At 38.4% G+C, this 23,930-nt stretch overlaps 1 protein-coding gene and 1 long non-coding RNA gene across 3 annotated transcripts in view; one reads left to right on the top strand and one right to left on the bottom strand.

Moving 5' to 3' along the window:
• Nucleotides 1-23,930, top strand: part of LOC126060649 (putative olfactory receptor 8G2) — a 306,855-nt gene that overhangs the window by 112,576 nt on the left and 170,349 nt on the right. The window lies entirely within an intron of this gene.
• The window catches only part of LOC126060693 (uncharacterized), a 110,849-nt gene that overhangs the window by 38,243 nt on the left and 48,676 nt on the right, over nt 1-23,930 (bottom strand). For both annotated transcript variants that reach the window (XR_007513641.1, XR_007513640.1), the window contains exon 2: nt 2,153-2,288. This is a non-coding gene — a long non-coding RNA (uncharacterized LOC126060693). The remainder of the gene's footprint in view (nt 1-2,152; nt 2,289-23,930) is intronic.

The following is a 23,930-nucleotide window of genomic DNA, read 5'->3' as shown; positions in this document are numbered from 1 at the left end:
AATACACAGAGTCACTATACCAAAAAGAACTGGTCAACACTCAACCATTTCACGAGGTAGCATATATCAAGAAGCTGTGGCACTGAAGGAAGAAATTCAAGCTGCACTGAAAACACTGGCAAAAAACAAGTCTCCAGGCATTGATGAAATACCACTAGAGACATTTCAAAAAGCAGATGGAGCTCTGGAAGTGCTCATTCGTCTATGCCAAGTAATTTGGAAGAGAGCTACCTGGCCAGCTGGCAGAAAGTGATCTGTATATGTGCCTGTTCCAAAGAAAGGTGATCCAAACAAATGCAGAAATTATCAATTTTGCCGATGATCATTGAAAACTGGCTGCAGCAGTACATTGACAGGGAACTACCAGAAATTCAAGTTGAATTCAGAAGAGCATGTGGAACCACGGATATCATTGCTAATGTCAGACGGATCCTGGCTGAAAGCAGAGAATACCGGAAAGGGGTTTATCTGTGTTTTATTGATTACGAAAAGGCACTCAACTGTGTGGATGATAACAATTATGGATAACATTGCAAATAATGGGAATTCCAGAACACTTAATTGTGCTAATGAGAAACCTGTACATAGACCAAGATGCAATCTTTCAAACAGGATAAGGGGATACTGCATAGTTTAAAATCAGGAAAGGCATGCATCAGTGTTGTATTCTTTCGCCATACTTATTCCATCTGTATGCTGAGCAAATAACCCCAGGAGCTGGCCTATATGAAGAATAATGAGGCATCAGGATTGGAGGAAGATTCATTAACAACCTGTGATATCCAGTGGCACAACCTCACTCTCTAAAAGTGAAGACGACTGGAAACACTTACTGACAAAGATCAGAGATCACAGCCTTCAGTAGCGATTGTACCTCAGCATAAAGACAGGAAAGTCCTCACTTCTGGACCAATAAGCAACATCATGATAAAGAGAGAAAAAATTGAAATTGTCAAGGATTTTTTTTTTTTACTTGGTTCCACAATCAATGCCCAGGGAAGCAGCAAGCAAGAAATCAGTTGACTTGTTGCATTGGGCTAATCTACTACAAAAGACCTCTTTAAAGTGTTTAAAAAAGCAAAGGTGTCACTTGGAGGGCTAGGGAAAGTGAGACTGAACCAAGCCATGGTATTTTCGATTGCCTCATATGCATGGAAAAGCTGGACAATGAATACAGAAGACTGAAGAAGAATTGATGTCTTTGAATTTTGGTGTTGGCAAAGAATACTGAATATACCAGGGACTCCCCAAAGAACAAAAAAAATGAATCTCTCTTGGAAGAATGCTCCTTCGAAGCCAGGATGGCTAGACTTAGTCTCATCTACTTTGGACATGATATCAGCAGGGACCATTCCCTGCAGAAGGACATCATGCTTTGTAAAGTAGAGGGTCAGTGGAAGAAGAAGACCCTCAACTAGATGGACTGACACAGTGGCTGGAACAATGGGCTCAAACATAACAAAGATTGTGAGGATGATGCAGGAGCAGGCAGTGCTTCCTTACTGTTGTACGTAGGTTATCTATCAGTCAGAACCAACTTAACAGCATCTAATAGCAAAAACAAATTTTCCTTTTCATACTTGACTTTTCCACAAATCAACCCAAACTACTTTATAATTCTCCAAAATAATTTAACAATACAGCTTGGATTCCCCAGGACAATTTTATCTTAAAATATTCTATTGCTATGTTAGTGTATGTGTCACACATTATGCCTGATCCAAGACCCTGTTGACTCTGGGTCTTGGTATCTTCCCTACCATATACAGTGGAATCAAGTACTACTAAGATCAAGAAGTTCATATAAGATAAGATCAGAATGGCCCGTATAGCAGTATATCTGATGTTCAACTTCAGCAAGTTGTGAGAAGAGTTTGAGGTATACTACAAGTTCCGATAAGCGGTTATACTTAGGATGCCATGAAAACTATTGGTAACTGGCACAAAGTGTTCATGACAATTTTGGAACCAATGATCATCACGGGAAAGTGCTTGTATTCAGTGTGGCTAAACTGAATGCCTCATGCGTTTTCTTAACGTTCCATTGACGATTGTGTACTTAGGTAAAAGGGAAGTAACCAATATGGAATATCTTAGATTTTAGACAGTACACTTTCATTTTATATTGAATCTGAGATAGATTTATACTAACCTTCAAGCCGTGGTCATAAAAGCATTTTCTTATGTTTCGATTCTTAGCAGCCCTAGGAGCTGGAGAACACAGAATTTCCCTTGGGCAGATGTGTCAGTCACGGAATCCGATTCTTTCTCTTTAGCTTCTCGGGTTCCTGTAATATGAGAAAAAAGATGACTGCATTGGGCCCTGTGCCTCCAGGCTGCATGTACATAAACCTTTTTTTTATCACAATAGGTGACTGTGGAATGAAAAGATGGATGCCTCGATGGTCACAGTGACTCCACTTCTGAACTACACCACCAAACCGAAAGCAAATCAGTGCACGCAGTCCCCATTGCAAGCCCTGAGCTGACTGGAGGGTGGAAGGAGGACTGATCAAGAATCAGGAACTCGCTTTTATTGTCTTGCTTTCTGGGCTTGTACTTTAAAAGAACGAGGTGTACGGACATCTCTTTTGGCTCCTCAAATCTCCCCTGTCTGTCCCTTCTGATCTGTTCCTCTGCACTAAGACGGCCAGTATGGTTGTCTTCTTCTTCTTCCTAGCCTATATCAGCTCTACAAATAGTGAAGATTGAGGCAGCATATTGGATCTGTGGTACAGTCTAATTATGTCAGTGATGAGTGAAAATAAAGTTCTCCTTCCAACTATTCGTAATCTGCAAACTGTGCTGTATTGCCCCCTGGTGGAAGTAAAATCACCTTCAGTCTTAGTACATACCAGGACCTACTGCTGTGGAGTCGGTTTCGACTCACAGTGACCCTACAGGACAGAATAGAACTGCCCCATACAGTCTGAAGCAGCATCTGGTGGATTCGCACTGCAGACCTTTTGGTTAGCAGCCATAGCCCTTAACCACTAGACCACCAGGAGTAAGGATTCGCCCTGGCTTTAGGGATCATGGCGGTGTTTGTGTTTGGATGGGTGGGGGTAGGGGAGGAAATTTGTTTTGCAAGGTACTTGAGAATTTGGAAGAGATGACAATATCTGCATAAAAAATTATGTACACAGACATTTATCACTATGTTACTTATTAGATTTGTACAATTGGAAACAATAGAAATACCGAACAATGATATTTTAAAAAAAGTCACTGCCATGGAGTGGATTCCTACTCATAGCGACAACACAGGACAGAGTAGAAATGTCCCATTGGATTTCCAAGGGTGTAAATCTCTATGGAAGCTAACTGCTTCCTTGGAGGAGCTGGTGGGTTCCAACCGCCGTCCTTTGGTTAGCATCGGAGCACTTTAACCACTGTGCCCTCAGGGCTTTAGGATGAAAAACAGTTATATCTAATTAGTTGGATTGTGGGCATTTCTTCTAATATACATTATTTAATGAGTTGCTTATAATTACTATGTGTGATTGTTTTTGTAATCTGATAAAATTAATTTTATTTCTTTAAGTGTTAAAGCTACTGAATAAAGTTAAATGTTTTTAAAAATCAGTTTTACCAATTCGTTTCAAAGCACCTATGATGTTACTTCCTTGCTGTAGAATCTTTCACTGTCTTCCTATTAACTTTAGAGTAAAACCTAAATTCTAATACATATACAATGATTTTTATAATCTGAGTGGCATATAATCTAAATGGCAACCTCATTTTATATTTTTCCTTTCCTCCTTACACTCCCAAATTACCAATTTATCTGTCATTCCCCCAGAACAATCTATCACATGTTAGTGTCTTTGGATATGCTGCCCCCATCCTCTGGAATGCAATTTACTCTATTTTCATCTGTCAAAATTCCTCTGCAGAAAGCCTGTCTGCCCTGATTCCCACAAGATACACAGGCTGTGTTTCCTTTGTGCTCTAATTGTAGAAGATGAATACCGTGCTATTACTCATGGTACATTATATTGTGCTTTCTGAGCTTCCTAAGGGTCAAAGGTGTGCTTCTGATTTCTGTATGTTACTCTTCACAATATGTGCTGGGTTCACAGAAGGAACTCAATAATTGGAGGAAGAGTTACACATTACTGAATAGTGGGAGAAGCAGACAAAATTTAATATGTTTCAAATTTTTCAGATGATAATATAAAAATTACATATAGATAAAATTGAATAGAAAAAAGCAACATACCAATATAATAATTTCAAATATATAATGAAATATAATGTAGTTCACACAAGAGAAAACTCAAATAGTTAATGCACATAGATGCTCAACTTCACTGTTAATATTTTTTAAATATACTAAACAATGTGATACTATGGTACCATTTTATAAATACTCAATTAGGAAAGTAATATTGTGATCAAAGTACATATTAAAAAGGCTCCAAGAATCCTGTGACATTCATAAATCCTGGAAGCATTTCTTTATTCATGCATTCATTCAGCTTTTATTTATTGTCTATTCTATAATAGACATAGTGACAGGAACTGGAGTCATGAATTGAATTAGACAGTGGCTATGCCCTCAAGGAGATTATTGCAATGATATAGGAACAGGCGGGTTTTATGAGAGCATTGAAGAGTGGTATCTATATCAAAATAGGGGCTATACTAGGAAAAAAATTACAATGAGGAGAGAAACCTTAAATTAATATTAAACTTCACTGTGAGCAAGGTTGATGAAAGCACAGAGGAATAAAGTAGAATGATTCACTCAAGGTCTTAAAATATATTGGTGCATTCTTTAGAAAAATAATTTTAGAAAAGAATTGAGAATAATAAATATGTTCATACACTGATCCGCTAATCTTTTGGTTAGCAGCTGTGGCACTTAACCACTATGCCTCCAGGGTATGTGCAGAGACAACAGACAATATCAAACCACATAAAGAAGCAGGAAAACATGGTCCAGGAAGCAACCAAAATAAAGAACCAAAAAACTATCCAGATGAAAATAAGGCAATGGAACTACCTCATAATGAATTCAAAAGACTAATATACAGAGTTTTCCAAAGATCAGGAAGGCAATCAGGTAAAACAAAGACAAGGGACACAAAGACAAAGCAGTAGTAGAATTCAGGAAAGTAATACAAGAACAAAATAACAGAATAAACATGTTGCTAGAAACCATACAGAGACAGAAACTAGAAATCCAAAAGATTAACAACTGAATTTCAGAATTAGAAGACTCAATACAAGGTCATAGGAGCAGAGTTGAGGCAAGGAAGGTCAGAATTAGTGAGACTTAAGATAAATACCTCAACACCATTTGTTTGAGGAAAAATCAGAAAAAAGAATTAAAAATAAAGTGGACAAAGCCTAACAATTACGTGGGACACTATCAAGAAATTGGAGTACCAGAACAGGGGAGGATAACAGAAAACACAAAGACAATTGCTGAAGACTTGCTGGCAGAAAACTTCCCTATCTATCCAAGAAGCTCAAGGACAATATACAGGGTTGGCCCCAAAAGAAAATCACCAAGACATTACATAATCAAACTTACCAAAACCAAACAAAAAGAATCTTGAGAGTGGCTAGGGATAAACAAAAAGTCACCCGCAAAAGAGAACCAATAAGACCAAACTCTGACTACTCAGCAGAAACCATGCAAGCAAGAAAGCAATGGAATAACACATATAAAACCTTGAAGGAAAAAAAAACAACACAGAAAATGTCAGCTAAGGATTATATATTCATCAAAATTGTCTCTCAAATACTATGGTGAAATTAGTTCATTTCTAGATAAACAGAAATAAAGGGAATTTTTAAAAATCAGACCAAAATTACAATAGATATTAAAGGGAGACCTCTGGTTTTCTGGTTAGAGAACTAAAAATATCAGGAAACAATTCAAGATGAGGACACAGAATCTATCGGCCAATTAAGAAATAGGAAATTGGAGGCGGGGCCAAGATGGCTGACTAGGTAGACGCTACCTCAGATCCTTCTTGCAACAAAGACTCGGAAAAACAAGTGAATCGATCACATACATGACAATCTACAAACCCTGACCATCAAACACAGATCTAAAGAGTTGACCTGAGTGACAGAGACTGAGAACGAACAACCATGGGGAAGCAGCAACTGTTTTCGGAGCCTGGAGCCAGCATCCCAGTCAGGAAACCTTTGCGCCGGGCTTTGGACTGGGAACAGGGGAGCTGAGCACGGCATCCTGTGATGGCGCAAACATGGGGCGCAGCCCTAGCCCCCTGAACTGAACCTGGGGGAAGCCCAGCCAGTGCACGCAGGCAGCACAGCAACGTGGCTGACAGGAGGAGAAGTCACCGGGAGGCAGCAACTGGTTTTGGAGCCAGGAGTGGGGCGTCCTAGCCAGGGAACCTTGGCGCTGGTCTTTGTGCTGGGAGCGGAGGAACTAACCGCGGCTTCTGAGGCAGCCAAGCACGGGACGTGGGCCTGACCCTTGCGGGCAATCTCTACCCAGCCAACGCACACAGTCGACGCGCCTCTCAGGAATCTCAGATAAAAAAGTCATCCCAAGCAAGATAAGTAACTTTGTCTATATTCCAGGGTGCTACTCTCTCCTATTTATCTGAACCCTCCCCTCCCCTTCCCAGGCGGCTTCATTAACATTGGAATTTCCTGAGCCAGAGAGTGAACTGCACTGCGGATTTTCTTTCTTCCTTTTTTTTTTTTTTTCGGTCTTTTCCCAACCCATTCTCCTGGTCTAAGAGAAGCAGCTACAAAAAACCCAGGGAACAAAAATCCTTCCCTAATCGAACTAAAAACACAGAACCAGCTCCAGCCAAGCACATGTGATCCACAGTCTTGGGCTTTCATCCCTACAGGGAACAAGGTGGCTATTACAATGCAAAGGCATTTCTGATAGGGATCTGACTGCAATTGTTTTAGAGGATTCCTGGAAAGACAAGTTTCCCAGGTCTGATATCTCTGCATATTCAACAGAGCCCTCACTGACCCACAACAGGGAACTGAGGGCAGAAGCTCCCCCCAGACCACCTAGCCTCCTGCCTTAGGGGTCTAAGGAGGGTGACACCTACCAATCTGTAGAGGTACTTGCATTGGAGGCCTAAGGTACAGCTGCAGAGCCCACCCACCAAGGTTCTTTAGGAATAGAGACACACCTACCTCACTGATACTTGGGGGAAACTTGTCAGCATCCTGCCCCCCTGGAGTGTGAACCCCAGCTGCTAATAGAATCTGGTGCACACAACTATCACCACTACCTCTCTAGGTGGATAGGTGACAGTCTGCATGACACACTTGATGACCCAAAATCAGATTCTACTCAAGAATAGTGAATGGACTCTAAGGCTTATATATCTGGTAACAGCCCAAACCAGCTGGTAATAGGACATAAGTGAGTCAAGGGCTACAACAATCAAGACAGCGCAATCTACTAGCCCATCTACGTATATTGAAATAAAACAAAACAAGATAAGACTCAGTGAGCAAATATAGAATAAATCACTACAATATCTTAGTGATGGCTCAGAGACAGCAGTCGATATCAAACCACATAAAGAAGCAAACCATGATTGCTTCTACAACTCCCCAAACTAAAGAATCAAAATCTTTCCCAAATGAAGATACAATCCTGGAATTGACAGATACAGAATATAAAAAACTAATTTACAGAATGCTTCAAGACATCAAGGATGACCTCAGAAATGAAATAAGGCAATCTACAGAAAAAGCCAAGGAACACACTGATAAAGCAGTTGAAAAACTCAAAAGGATTATTCAAGAACGTAGTGGAAAAATTGATAAGTTGCAAGAATCCATAGAGAGACAGCATGCAGAAATCCAAAAGATTAACAATAAGATTGCAGAATTAGACAACACAATAGGAAGTCAGAGGAACAGACTCAAGCAATAAGAATGCAGAGTGGGAGATCTGGAAGACCAGGGAATTGACACCAATATAGCTGAAAAAAAAAATCAGAAAAAAGAATCTAAAAAATGAAGAAACCCTAAGAATCATGTGGGACTCTATCAAGAAGAATAACTTGCGTGTGTTTGGAGTCCCAGAACAGGGAGGGATAAGAGAAAACACAGAGCGAATAGTTGAAGATCTGTTGGCAGAAAACTTCCCTGACATCATGAAAGAGGAAAGGATATCTATCCAAGATGCTCATCGAACCCCATTTAAGATTGATCCAAAAAGAAAATCACCAAGACATATTATCATCAAACCTGCCAAACCCAAAGATAAAGAGAAAATTTTAAAAGCAGCCAGGGAGAAAAGAAAGATCTCCTTCAAGGGAGAATCAATAAGAATAAGTTCAGACTACTGAGCAGAAATCATGCAGGCAAGAAGGCAATGGGATGACATATACAGAGCACTGAAGGAGAAAAACTGCCAGCCAAGGATCATATATCCAGCAAAACTCTCTCTGAACTATGAAGACGAAATTAAGACATTTACAGATAAATACAAGCTTAGAGAATTTGCAAAAACGAAAGCAAAGCTACAAGAAATACTAAAGGAAATTGTTTGGTCAGAAAACCAATAATATCAGATACCAGCACAACACAGGGTCACAGAACAGAGCATCCTGATATCAACTCAAATAGGGAAATCACAAAAATGAATTAAGATTAATTAAAAAAAATGCTCAAAACAGGGAATCATTGAAGTCAATATGTAAAAGATCACACTAATCAAAAAGAGGGACTTAATACAGGAGGCATAGAACTGCAATATGGAGAGGAAAACAAGGCGATATAGGACATTACGAGTTAGGTTTTTACTTAGAAAAACAGGGGTAAATATTAAGGTAACCACAAAGAGTTATAGCAACTCCATAACTCAAAATAAAAACCTAGAAAAACATAACAACTCAGCAAACATAAAGTCAAATACCTTGAGAACAAGGAACACACAATTTACAAAGAAAAACCTCTCAGCACAAAAAAAATAAGTGGAAAAATGAAATTGTCAACAACACACATAAAAAGGCATCAAAATGACAGCACTAAACACATACTTATCTGTAATTATGCTGAGTGTAAATGGACTAAATGCACCAACAAAGAGACAGAGAGTCTCAGACTGGATAAAGAAACACGATCCGTCTATATGCTCCCTACAAGAGACACACACTCCCTACAAGAGCAACAAAAGAATCCATCAGGCACCAGAAGAAAACAAATAATAAAAATTAGGCTGAACTAAATGAATTAGAGAACAGAAAAACAATTGAATGAATTAACAAAGCCAAAAGCTGGTTCTTTGAAGAAATTAACAAAACTGATAAACCATTGGCCAGACTGACTACAGAAATACAGGAAAGGAAACAACCAGAATAAGAAACGAGATGGGCCACATCACAACAGACCCAAATGAACTTAAAAGAATCATATCAGATTATTACAAAAAATTATACTCTAACAAATTTGCAAACCTAGAAGAAATGGATGAATTCCTAGAAAAACACTACCTACGTAAACTACCACAATCAGAAGTAGAACAACTAAATAGACCCATAACAAAAAAAAGAGATTGAAACCACAGTCTTGTGGGACACCTAGGTCAACTGGCATAATATAGTTTATATAGAAAATGTTCTATCATCCTACTTCAGTGAGTAGCCTCTGTTTTCTTAAAAGTGTGTAGGGGCCATCTAAGATACTCCACTGGTTCTACTCAGTCTGGAGCAAGGGAGAATGAAGAAAATCAAAGACAAAAAGGAAAGATTAGTCCAAAGGACTAACGGACCACAACTAACACAGCCTCCACCAGGCTGAGTTCACCACAACTAGGCAGGCTACCACCACCGACTGCTCTGACAGGGATTGCAGTAGAGGATTTTAGACAGAGCTGGAGAAAAATGTAGAACAAAATTCAATCTCACAAAAAAAGGCCAGACTTACTGATCTGACAGAGAGTATAGTCCGTGGACACCCTTTTAACTCAGTACTGAAGTCAATCCTGAGGTTCACACTTCAGGCAAAGATTGCCAAAACCAAAAACCAAACCTGTTGCCATCAAGTCAATTCCGAATCATAGCAACCATGTAGGACAGAGTGGAATTGCTCCATAGGGTTTCCAAGGAGTGGCTAGTGGCTCTGAACTGGCCACCTTTGGATACCCTGAGCTCTTAACCATAGCACCATCAGGGTTCCATCAATCAAAGATTAGACAGGCCCATAAAACAAACAGTAATACACATAGCTCAACCATGTATACAAGAATAAATAGGCACACCAGCCCGATGCAAGGAGATAAAGGTAGGAAGGGACAGGAAAGCTGGACAAATGGAAGTAGGGAACCCAAGGTCGAGAAGGGGAGAGTGTTGACACATCTCTGGGATGGTAACCAAGGTCACCAAACAATATGTGTATTAATCATTTGATGAGAAAATAATTTGCTCTGTAAACTTTCACGTAAAGCACAATAAAAAAAAGAAAAAGAACTTCTGGGTTCCATCACCTGAGAGAGTTCCTATACTTATGAAAATGCTTGGATGCTTGAGGCCAAAAATGCCAAGGTTTCATTGCAAAATGGACCTGTCCTTCACAGCAAGTATCAAACTATGATTTTCTGTTAAATTGATTATTTCATCTCTTCTCCTTCTTCCACTAGACTAACACTGTCCAACAGAACTTCCAGCAATAATGATGTTCTCACTGTGTTCCCCAATACAGTAGTCACTGGTCACATGTGGCTACTGAGTGCTGGAAATGTGTGAGTGTGACTGAGAAACTAAATATTTAACTTAATTTAATTTAGTTAAATTTTAAACAGCCACATGTGGCTAGTGACTGCCATGTTGGAGAGTACAGCACAGGACTGGACAGTCTTCTCCCTAAGAAAAGGTTACTATATTTAGTTTGCTCACCATGATAACTTTAGCCCCAAGCACAGAGCTTTGTGCGTAACAGGAAAATAAATATTTTTAATGAATAAATGAATGAATGATTTTATGCATCATTAGCCATAGCATAAATTCATTTTTTTTTCTAAATAGATAACCACATATCTCAGCTTACTGTGCACAATTTTGGTTTATACCTGTTGTCTTTGCATAATTATTGATAGTGCCTTCATGCTTTAAAGTTGATTAACCTTTCTGTGCCTCAGTTTCCTCATTCACAAAAGAGGATTATGCATCTAGATAAACATGGGAGGAAGAAAGCAGTAGAGAGCTTCAAACATTATTTGATGTGTAAAACCAAAAAAAACCAAACCCACTGCAGTCAAGTCAATTCCGGCTCATACTGACCCTATGGGGTTTCCAAGATTGTAAACCTCTACAGAAGCAGACTGCCACATCTTTCTCCCTCGGAGCCACTGGTGTTTCTGATGATAGCTTTCACCACTGCACCACCATGATAAGTGCTGTATAACTGTTTACAAAATATATATTAAGTTCTGTGGCAGACAATTTTTTTTAAATATACAGTTTTGAATTTCTAAATATATATCCTAACACACAACATGGTGTTTTGTACATGTGTCAAATGAATAAATGAATGCTTTAAAAATATAGCATACTAAATGTCAACATTTTATGAGCAAACTAAATTCAACTCACTATCTGGGTAAGTGTAGGCAAATTACCTTTCTGTGCCTCAGCTCCATTTTTTTTAAAATGGACATAATATATTAAGTTAAATCATAGGAAATTGCTGCTCAATTAAATCTAATGTCTTCTTTCACATTGGGTTGTTGGAGGAGAAAATGAGTTAATAAATGTAACAAGTTTAGAATATGTGTGGTGCATAATGAGTGTTCATTAAAAATAGTCTTCCAGGAGAGGGGATAAGATGGCGGAACAGTCAGATGCTTCCTGTAGTCCCTTTTACAAAAAAGACCCCCCAAAACAAGTGAATCAATTACATATGGCAATCTAGGGGCCCTGAACATCAAAGACAAACTTGAGGAGTAAGACTGAGCTGCAGGGCAAGGGAGAGACAGTTCAGAAGCAGTAAGGAAGTGCCATACCTGACCTGGCAGTCATGCTACAGGCTGGACCAACTAGTGCACACAGGCTGAAACAAGCATTAGCACTCGGGATGTGTTTTCCATGTCAGAAGAAACCGAGTGGTGGAGAGACTGCACAAGCCTCCTGAGCCAGGGGGAAGAGAAGCTGGATTTGCAAAAGTTAAATGCAAGTGTTGAGATCAAAATAACCCTTCCCCCATTGAGAAGTGCATCTCTTCTCCTCCCCTGACCCTCCCCCCTCTGTTCTGTTGTCAGTCTGGCAGCATTCAGTGATTGCCATGCCCACTATTCTGGAAGTGGATCCCTTTGCACCTGAGTCAGTTTCCCAGCTCTGAGAAGGCAACTGATAAAAAACAAACAAACAAAAAAAAAACAGACAAATGGGAAAAGAGAAACTGCCAGCTCCCCTAAACCAGAAACTCAGGGCAGTCACTGCCCCTTTGTCTAGTCAGAGGCCTAAGGAGTCCATGGACTTTAAATGCCTTTCACCCTGCCTAAACCTGTGTAGGCCCATTCCATAATGTAGGCTCTCATTAGCATAGTACAACGCGGTACATACCTGAAGCCTATTTTCAACTGCAACAGTTAAGGGGGGGGGTAGCAGATTCATGACATCTGACGCCACCCTGGCCATTAAGTAAGGTTCTAACTTACCCACCTCAGAAGACTGACTGGTGTCTCCACCCAGTCCAGCTAGACACCCATGACAGCGGTCTGAGAATAAGTGGTGCCTCCCAGTCCTTACAGGCAACAGTACTGGGTGCCCAAAGTCTGGCTGCAAAACCCACCCACCTATGCAATCCAGGGGACAGGGAGCTAGGCACTCAGGGGCAGCCATGAGCCACCTACTTTGCCCAGCACATAATGCCCTACTTCAGACAGATACCTGTGCCTGCTCCAATCACCCCTATGTAGCCCTGCCCATCTAGGACTGTAGGTGAGAGCATACACCATACACTCAGTGACTGACGAACTGGATGATTGAGCTGAATTCGCACAAGAAAAGTAAAGGGACTCCTGGGCTCACATACCTAGTAGCAGCTCTAATAACCTGATGACAAGTTGTGAGAGCTACAAGGATGTCAATAATCAAAGTAGCTCACATGCCCAGCCTATTTGGGCATATGAAAAGAAAAAAAAGAAGAAGAAAGGACATAGTAAGCAAACACACAATAAATAAATATAATAACTTATTGATGGCTCAGAGACAACAGTCAATATCAAATCACATAAAGAGGAAGACCATGATTGCTCAGCAAGTGACCAAGACAAAGAACCAAGAAACCTCCTTTGGAAGACAAGTTCTTGGAATTATGGGAAGCAGAATTCAAAAGATTAATATACAGAGCTCTTCAAGAGGTAAGGAAGGAGATCAGACAAAACTCAGACTAAGGCAAGGAACACACAGACAAAATAATAGAGGCATTTAGGAAAGCTATACAAGTGCAAAATGAAAATTTAACAGGCTGCTAGAATCCATAGAGAGACAGGGGATAGAAATGCAAAAGATTAACAATAAAATTGCAGAATTAAACAACTCAATAGAAACTCATAGTAGCAGAATTGAGGCAATGGAAGTTAGAATTAGTGAGACTGAAGAGAAAGCACTTGAGATCAACTTATTTGAGGAAAAAACAGATAAAAGAATTTTAAAGAAGGAAGAAACTTTAAGAATTATAGAGGACTCTATTTTTTTTTACTATCAAGAAGAATAACCTACGAGGGACTGGAGTACCTGAAGAAGGGAGAAGGGATAACAGAAAATATAGAAAAAAAATGTTGAATACTTGTTGGTAGAAAACTTTGCTGATATCATGAAAGATGAGAAGATATTTATCCAAGAATCTCATCAAACCCCACACAGGGTAGATGCCAAAAGAAAGTCACCAAGATGTATTATAATCAAACTAGCCAAAACCAAAGATAGAGACTTTTAAGAATGACTAGGGATAAAAGAAAAGTCACCTACAAAAGAGAGTCAATAACACTAAGGTCTGACTACTCAGAAGAAACTATGCAGGCAAGAACACAGTGGGATGACATATATAAAGCCTTGAAGGGAAAAAAAAAAAATTGCCAGCCAAGAACAATGATGAAATTAGGGCATTTCCATAAACAGAAGTTAAGGGAATTTGTGAAAATCAAACCAAAATTATAAGAAATACTAAAGGAATTGTACCAGATAGAGAATCAAAAATATAAAATAACAAACCAAGACTAGAATACAGGGCAGAACAATCAGCTATCGACCTAGATGGGAAAGTCACAAAAAGAGTCAAAGCTAAAACACTGAAAATATAGGGAAACAAAGATATCAATATGTAAAATATGACAACATTAAGACAAAAAAAAGCCACAAAACCAAACCCACTGTCATCGAGTCGATTCCGACTCATAGCGACCCTACAGAGCAATTAAATAGTGTATTCATAGAACTTTCATATGGAGAGGAAATTAAGGCAATATGAAGAAATAAAAGATTGGAATAAACTTAGAAAAATAGAGGTAAATTCTAAGGTAACCACAAAGGAAACTAACAAACCTACATATCAAAATAGAAATAAAAAGGAAGATAAACGTTAAGACTCAGCAAATACAAAATCAACAACAAGGAAAAAGATAAAAAGAAAACATATAAAGTAAAACGACTCAGCACGGAATATTAAGTGGGACAAAGGAACAGTCAATACCACAAAAAAAAGAAAAAAAATCAAAATGACATTACGAAACTCATACCAATCAATAATTATGCTTAATGAAAACAGACTAAATGCACCAATAAAGAGACAGAAAGTAGCAGAATTTAAAAAAAAAAAATGACTGTCTATATTCTGCCTTCAAGAGACATACCTTAGACTCAAAGACAAAAACAAACTAAAACTCAAAGGATGGAAATAAATATATAAGGCAAAGAACAATCAAAAAAGAGCAGGAGTGGCAATATTAATCTCTCACAACATAGGCTTTGAAGCAAAATCCACCACAAAGGATAAGGAAGGACACTATATAATGATTAAAGGGTCAATACACCAGTAGGACATAACCATAATAAATATTTACACATCCAATGACAGGGCTCCAAAATACATAACACAAATTCTAACAGCACTGCAAAGAGAAATAGATAGCTCCACAATAGTAGTAGACTGCAACACACCACTTTCGGTGAAGGACAGAGCATCCAGAAAGAAGCTCAATAAAGACACAGAAGATTTAAATGCCATAATCAACCAACTTGATCTCATGGACATATAAAGAACACTGCACCTAATAGCAGGCAAGTATACATTCTTTTCCAATGCCCATGGAACATCTTCCTGATTAGACCACATTATTAGGGCACAAAGCAAGCCTTAACAGAATCCAAAACATCAAAACAACACAAAGCATCTTCCGTGACCAAAATGCCATAAAGTAGAAATCAATAAGAGAAATAGCAAGAAAAAAAAAAAAATCAAATACATAGAAACAGAAAAATACCTTGCTCAAAACTACTGGGTTATAAAAGAAATCAAGGATGGAATAAAAAAAAAAAAAATTATAGAATCAAATGAGAATGAAAACACATCCTACCAGAACCTTGGGGACATAATAAAAGCAGTGTTCAGAGGTCAATTTACAGCAATAAAGGCACATATCCAAAAACAAGAAAGGGCCAGAATCAAAGCATTAACCCTACAACTCAAACAAACAGAAAGAGAAGAGCAAAAGAAGCCCTCAGCTACCAGAAAAAAAACCATAAAAATTATTGAAATAGAGAATAGAAAAACTATTGAAAAAGTCAACAGTACCAAAAGCTGGTTCTTTGAAAAGATCAACAAAATCAATAAACCACTGGCCAAACTGACAAAAAAAAAAGAGAGAGGAACCAAATAACTTGAAAAAGAAATAACATGGATGATATCACAACAGATCCAAATGCAATGAAAAGAATCATAATGGAGTACTGTGAAAATCTGTACTCCAACAAATTTGAAAAACTAGAGAAAACAGACAAGTTTCCAGAAACACTTTACCTACCCAAACTAACACAAACCGAGGTAGACTGACTAAATACATCTGTAACAAAAGAAGACATTGAAGAGGTAAAAAAAAAAAAAAAAAACCCAACCCTGACAGCTTCACTGGAGAATTCTACCAAACTTTCAGAGAAGAGCTGACATCACTCCTATTAAAGGTATTTCAGAGCATAGAAAACGCTGGAATACTCCTGAACTCATTCTATGATGCCTCCATAACCCTGATACCAAAAGCAGGTAAAGGTACCACAAATAAAGAAAATTACAGACCAATACCCTTCATGAGCATAGATGCAAAAGTATTTGATGAAATTCTAGCCAATAGAATTCAACAACATATCAAAAAAAAAATTCACCATGAACAAGAGGGATTCATACCAGCTATGCAGGGATGGTTCAACATTAGAAAAACAATCAGTGTAATCCATCACATAAATAAAACAAAAGATAAGAACCACACAATCTTACCAATTGATGCAGAAAAGGCATTTGACAAAGTCCAACACCCATTCGTGATAAAAACTCTTAGCAAAATAAAAATAGAACAGAAACTCCTCAACATAATAAAGGATATTTATACAAAGACGACAGCCAACATCATAAACAGAAAGAGTCTGAAAGCATTTCCCTTGAGAACAGGAACCAGACAAGGATGCCCTTTATCACCACTCTTATTCAGCATTGTGCTGGAGGTCCTAGCCATAACAATAAAGCAAGAAAAAGAAATAAAGAACATCCAATTGCTAAGGCAGAAGTAAAAATATCCCTATTTGTAGATGTTATGATCTTATACACATAAAACCACAAAGAATTCACAAGAAAACTAGTAGAACTAATAGAAGATTTCAGCAAAGTATAAGCATACTAGATAAACATACAAAATTCAGTTGGATTCCTCTACTTCAACAAAGAGAACTTCGAGGAGGAAGTCACCAAATCAATGCCATTAAAAGATAAAATACTTAAGAATTAATTTAATCGGAGATGTAAAAGACCTATACAAAGAAAACTGTAAGACACTACTGCAAGGAACCAAAAGAGACCTACATAAGTGAAAAAACATACCTTCCACTTATGGAAAAATATACATGAGAAAAACATACTAAGTTAAATCATGTGAAATTGTACATGATTGAGTCTAATATCATCTTCATCACTGGGCCTCGTGAGGATTAAATCTGTTAATAAATGTAACAGGGTTAGGATTGTGTGTGGCATATAGTAAGTGTTCAATAAAAATAGTCTTCAAAACTACAAAGAGCAACACTAACAAACATAATGAATTATTTCTCTAAACTTTAAATAAATAGACGAAAAATAAAACATGACTTCAAATATTTCAGAAATTACATTCACATTGGAAGCTGTTGTCATGAGGACCTCCTAGAGCAATGCCAGGTCTTAATTTCTAGTCAGTAATGTACTGACTACTATTTCATCACCTAGAGAGAATATTATACACAAGGGAGCTAATGAGAGCGTCATAAGGACAAGAAAAGGAAATTTTAATTGCTCTCTTTTCCCAATAGCTCATTCCTGGTGAACAGAAATCTTGAGGGACCTTCTACCTGTATGTTTTTGATGAGATCTCTTGAATTTCCAAACCCTGGATAAAAACACTCCACTTTGGCAAGCATCTCAGGTGGCACTATGAGGGAGCTACACTAGGGAATCATGACTTTGATTCCTAATATTTACATTAGCAACTCAGAAACTGAGATCTGCATTCTGAACCCTCCATAAAAGAGAACCAAGGGATCTCTATTTTGAACTGCCACCACCACCATTACTAAAAGCTATTTCCTTTAGAGGGCACTCAGTCTAAAGCATGCAGAGCACCCTGGCTAACCATTCCACGCAGAGAAACGGGGAGTATCTGAATCCCATGTGCCCTAGACCATTTTAATCTTCATGAAGGCTTAGCCACCTCACAGTAATATACAAAATACTTAAAGCCATCTCCGTCAAATGGTTTACTCATTTTTCCATGTAATGCATTTGAAGACAAAAAATTACCTTTTTTTCGTATTTCAACTTATCCTGCTTTTGGACATTTATCGTTAGAAACGTTCTGATGCTGAGACATTATGCATAGCTCCACCATCTGAGGTAACATACAATAAATCCGATCCCTCTGTTGTGTTATTAGTCATGTTGATATTTGTTATATATCATTTGGATCCAAATCTTCAATTTTTCTGGATAATTATAATTTATAAATGGCCATCCTAAAATACAGCACCTAGAACTAAGCCTAGTTCGCCAGATGCAGTTGACCTTGTGTGACTATCATCCCCCTTGTTCTGGATATTAAGTTCCTTTTAATAAATCCTTTGGGGTTCCTTGCATTTTTTAGGTTTTTTTTTCTCTTGATGTAGATCTTTTGAAAATGAAGGTCCGCTAGTTGGCTTCTTCTCAATTGTGAACGTTGTGATAGACTGGCTTACTCTTACTTCTGCTTCTAGATTCAGATTTCTCTTGGGAGTCTTCAATGATCCTGGGGTGAAGGGAGTGTAATGAGCTCACAGGGACGATCTCTAAGTTGCCCCCCTCCAATTTCGAGATGAATAGATGTTGATACAGGTGATACATCAGCAAAAATGCCTTCCCCTCTCTTGTCTGGCCTCCTCAGTCAGGTGTCTTTCATATTTGTGGTGTCTGGTGATGTCATTTTTTTTTTTTTTTTGGGGTTTTGGGTGATGTCATTCCATGCCTTGTCTGGCGTCTCCTTGGGCTTGCACTCAGGAGCAAGTTCCTCCCTGTGCCTCCACCCCCACCCCCACTATGCCTCTGCAACAACCCCCCATGCATATTCACTGTGCTTCTCTAGGACCTGTGCAACCATAACATTCGTTACAGTTTCTAGTCTGCCCTTCTCTCTTTCTAGTCTGTGAGATTCTGAAGCACAGGGAATTCTATCTTATTCGTCTCTCTATTTTGAGTGCCCTTTGGGAGCCCTGGTGGTGCAGTGGTTAAGAGCTTGGCTGCTCATCAAAAGATTGGCAATTCAAATTCACCAGCTGCTCCTTGGAAACCCTATGAGGGCAGTTCTACTTTGTCTTATAGGGTCACTATGACTCAGAATTGACCCAATGGCTTTAGGTTTGGTTTGGTTTAAATAACTTTTGTCTCATGATACGTGCCCAAATATCTATGAAATGAATAACTTTATGTTCCACAGAAAATTTTATGTTTATTACTGTTAAATTTAATTTGCACAGCCTGACAAAATCTTCTTGAATCCTTATCATCATGAAAAAATTCTTCACTCTTTTCTATGTTGATGCTATGAATTTTATAATAATTTCTTCTATGGCTTCCTCCAGTTATTCATAAAATGGTTTTCCAAGGTAAAACTATATATAAAGTCCTATGGAATGATAACTTAAGATTATTCACTTTATATTCAGTCTTGGGATCCTCTTTGCATTCATGTAATTATGAGATATTTTTCATATTTTCATCCGCCACATATAACTACATCATGTACATAAGAATATTACAAAAGATTTAACAAATACTTTACTAAAATCAGGATAACCTAGGACTAGGTCTTTTATTCTACCAATTAGTAAAACTCAAAACCAAAATACGTGGCATTATTTAGCAATCTTATGCTGCCTTTGAATCATCCCTGCTTTCTTTTTTGAAAGCTCTCTCTCTTTCTGTATATATATATATATATATATACACACATACATATGTATTTTTTTTTTCTTAATCTATTTTGCTCAGGATTCATTGCTCTCTAAGGTGAATCAGTCTACGTAGGCTAAGACCCCTGACATTGGGTAGGTGATTTTGTGAATCCTCCAGAAATAGCAGTCACAGGGCATTCAAAGAGACAGGTGGTGTTAAACAGAGTGGCCAAACAGGAAACAACAAGAATTAAATGCATGTGTCAGAGTCAGTTTTGGGGGGCGTTGGCCATGTGTACTATATGTTTACACAAATAACAAGTGCCTTCTATGTTTGTTTGCCAACCACTCCCTCTGCCCTGAGATATTTTCAGAAGTGCCTCTATGCCATTTTTTTTTACACATTGCTGTAAAAAATTATCAAAGTGTTTGCTAAAATACCTCAAGGTGGGGAGGGAGTGGGTGGCAAACAAATGTAAAAGGTGCTCATTATTTATATAAAAATACAGTAATGGATCACAGCCCTATATCTGAGTTAGACTTACAAAGACAATAGATGATTGGGATCCTCTGATGGGGGCTATTATTAGTGGGCCAGCCTTGTGAGACAAAGAATACAGGAAAAACAGTCAACTGGCCAATGTAAAGAGTCAGAGATATGAGGAATACAGCAGCTCAGCTCCCTTTAAAATCAAAACCAAACTTTTTGCCATCAATTGTGTTCTGGCTCATAGCAATCCTATAGGACAAAGTAGAACTGCCTCCTTAGGGTTTCCAAGGGGCGGGTGGTAGATTCAAACTACTGACCTTTTGGTTAGCAGCCAAAAGCTTCATCACTGCACCACCAGGGCCCCTGTGTACAAAAGTGTTTGATGTATCCGAGCAATCTTATGCTGGGTTTGAGTCATCACTGCTTTCTTTTAGGAGAGCTCACTGCAGATATATATATATTTGCTCAGGATTCATTGATCTCTAAAGTGAGTCAGTCAACATAGGCTAAGACCACTGACACAGGGCAGGTGATTTTGTGAATCCTCCTTTAATGAGGGTAAAGCAAAGGGACAGATTTAAAAGCATACCTGAGATTTTATGAACAGTAACTGGTAAGTCACAATTTCTGGGCTTATTAAGAGCAGCAGATTTGGCTTGATCATGAACGGACAGGTTTGTAATCTAAACCTGTTGCCCTCGATTTGATTCTGGTTCATGTCGACTGCCTGTGTTACAGAATAGAACTGAGGTCCACAGAGTTTTTTTGGCTCTAATCTTTATGAACACAGATTGCCAAGCATTTCTTTCATGGAACAGCTGAGTGGGTTCAATCCACCGACCTTTCAGTCGGTAACCAAGCACAAACCGCTTGTACTCTAGACATCTTTAAATTCTTCATAGTAAAGTATGGAAATGACCCAGCGTCAGGGCATATTGCTGTCTGCAGATGGCTGACTGGCTATCTGGGAGTCAGAGGAAAGCTGATGTCAGGTAACCATTTACTAGATACCTTGCTTAAATCTGCTGGGCATTTTCTGACAATCTATGCAGCTGTATTGTGATTTCAGACCTTTTAAGCTACATTTGGAAACCCTGGTGGCATAGTGGCTAAAAGCTACAGCTGTTAACCAAAGGTGTTGTTGTTGTTAGGTGTCGTGGAGTCAGTTCCCACTCGTAGCGACCCTATGCACAACAGAACAAAACACTGCCCATTCCTGAGCCATCCTTAACAATCATTGTTGCAGCCACTGTGTCAGTCCACCCCATTGAGGGTCTTCCTCTTTTCTGTTGACCCTGTACTCTGCCAGACATTATGTTCTTCTCCAGGGACTGATCCCTCCTGACAACATGTCCAAAGTATATAAGACACAGTCTAGCCATTCTTCCTTCTAAGGAGCATTCTGGTTGTACTTTTTCCAAGACAGATCTGTTTGTTCTTTTGGCAGTCCGTGGTATATTCAATATTCTTCACCAATACCACAATTTAAAGGTGTCAATTTTACTTCGGTTTTCTTATGCATCGTCCAGCTTTCACACACATATGATGTGACTGAAAATACCATGGCTTCGGTCAGGCTTCAAGGTGACATATGTGCTTTTCAACACTTTAAAGAGGTCCTTTGCAGCAGATTTGCCCAATGCAATGTGTCTTTTGACTTCTTGACTGCTGCTTCCATGGGTGTTGATTGTGGATCCAAGTAAAATGAAATCCTTGACAACCTCAGTCTTTTCTCCATTTATCATGATGTGGCTTATTGGTCCAGTTGAAAATACTGTGGCTTGGGTCAGGCACACCTTAGTTTTCAAAGGTAGCCATTTGGAATCCCCCATGTGCTCCTTAGCAACCACATAGGGTAGTACTACTCTGTCCTGTAGGGTTGCTATGAGTCGAAATTGCCTAGGCAGTAACACGTTTGGGTTTGATTTTTGGTATGCTACATTTAGGAGTCCTTGTGGTGCAGTCACTATGAGTCAGAATCAACTAGAGTGCAATGGTTTGGTGCAGTGGTTAAAGCACTTGACTGATGACCAAAAGATTAGCTGTTCAAACCCACCAGCCACTCTGTGGGAGAAAGATGTGGAAGCCTGCTTCTGTAAAGATTTATAGCTTTGGAAGTACTATGGGACAGTTGTATCCTGTCCTATACAGTCACTATGAGCCAGATTTGATTCAATGACAATGGGTTTATTTTTAAGTTTATTTTTATATTTCTTGATTTGTTTTCTCTGATACAGACATAGAAGAACATTTTAAATAGAATATGTGCCTGTCACATGTGTGTAACTTATTAATAGTTCATGATTAGAAAGGCCTGTATTTTTCTTGCTAATGTATTAAAGAGAAAAAATAAAAAGACCGCCGCAATTTTAAAAGATTGTCAGAGTTGTTGAGCCAATATAGCTTACTTTTTTTGGACTAGGGGATTACTTCATTGTTTGGAGAAGACCTTAATGGTAGGTTTGAAATAAATAAAGAGGGGTACACCAGGTGCAAACTAGATGGGAAAGGCTTAGAGGAGAGTGGTAAACTATCAGCATTGAGTTCCTATTTTGTCATTGTTGCCGTGGTGATGGTGGTCATTTTTTATCATTTATAGCATCCTTGATATAGAATCACATACCACAAAATTTAACCATTTAAAGAGTACAGTTCACTGTATTTAAGTATGTTCATAGAGTTGTACAACCCTCACCGCTATCTAACTTTAGAGCATTTTCATGGTCCCCTCCAAAACAATCCCCATACTCACTGGCAGTCACTCTTCACTCTCTCTTTCCACTTCTACCTGGCAGACACTAAGTTATTTTCTGTCTCTATAAATCTGGCTATTTTGAACTTTCATATGAATGGAATCATACAATAGGTGGCCTTTTGTGAATGGCTTCTTTCATTTAATGTACTATTTTCAGGTTTCATTCATGATGTGACATGTCTCTGTATTTCATTGCTTCTTATTGTAGAAGAACATTCCATTTTATGGATATACCACATTTTGTTTATCCATTTATCATTTGGTGAACATTTGGGCTATTTCCACTCTTTGGGTGTTATGAATAATTCTTCCCTGAACTTTCCTGCACAATTTTTATGTGTATGTTTCAATTCTCTTTGTTATGAACCTAAGAGGGTAATTGCTGGCTAACTCTGTGTTGAATATTTTGATGAACTGCCAAAGCAGTGTACCATTTTACAATCCCACCAGCAACATATGAGGGTTCCGATTTCTCCATATCCTTGTCAAAACTTGTTATTGCCTGTATTTTGAGTTATAGTCATCCTTTTTTTTTTTTTTTAGTGGTTGAGAAGTGGTGGCTCATTGTGGTTATTTTTCAATTCTCCTGTTGATCAATGATGTTCAGCATCTTTTAATGTGTTTATAGATCGTTTGTATATCTTCTATAGTGTGTTCTTCTCTTTTGATTTTCTAACTCCAGATCTTGGCACATTTCATTATAATACTTTACTTTGTCTCCTTGATTCACCCTTTGAAATCTTCTGCTCAGTTCTTCAAAAGCAAGTTTCAGTTCTCTTCTGACATCTATTTTTGGTCTTTTTTCCTCCCTTTTCTTTTTGTTTATGACCTTTTGCTTTCTTCACGAATGATGTCATTCCACAACTTGTCTTCAGTCATTAGTGTTCAATGTGTTAAATCTACTCTAAATTCACATTGGATATATTCAAGGTTGTATTTTGGCTCTTGCGAACTTGTGTTAATTTTCTTCAGCTTCAGTTTGAACTCACATATGAGCAATTGATGCTGTGTTTTGTAGTCGTCTCCTGGCCTTCTTTCAACAGATGACATTGAGCTTTTC

The sequence above is a fragment of the Elephas maximus genome, chromosome 17 (genome assembly GCF_024166365.1).
Source record: "Elephas maximus indicus isolate mEleMax1 chromosome 17, mEleMax1 primary haplotype, whole genome shotgun sequence".
NCBI lineage: Eukaryota > Metazoa > Chordata > Mammalia > Proboscidea > Elephantidae > Elephas > Elephas maximus.
The sequence above is the reverse complement of the archived record's forward strand: the minus strand, read 5'-3'. Positions and strand labels throughout refer to the sequence as shown.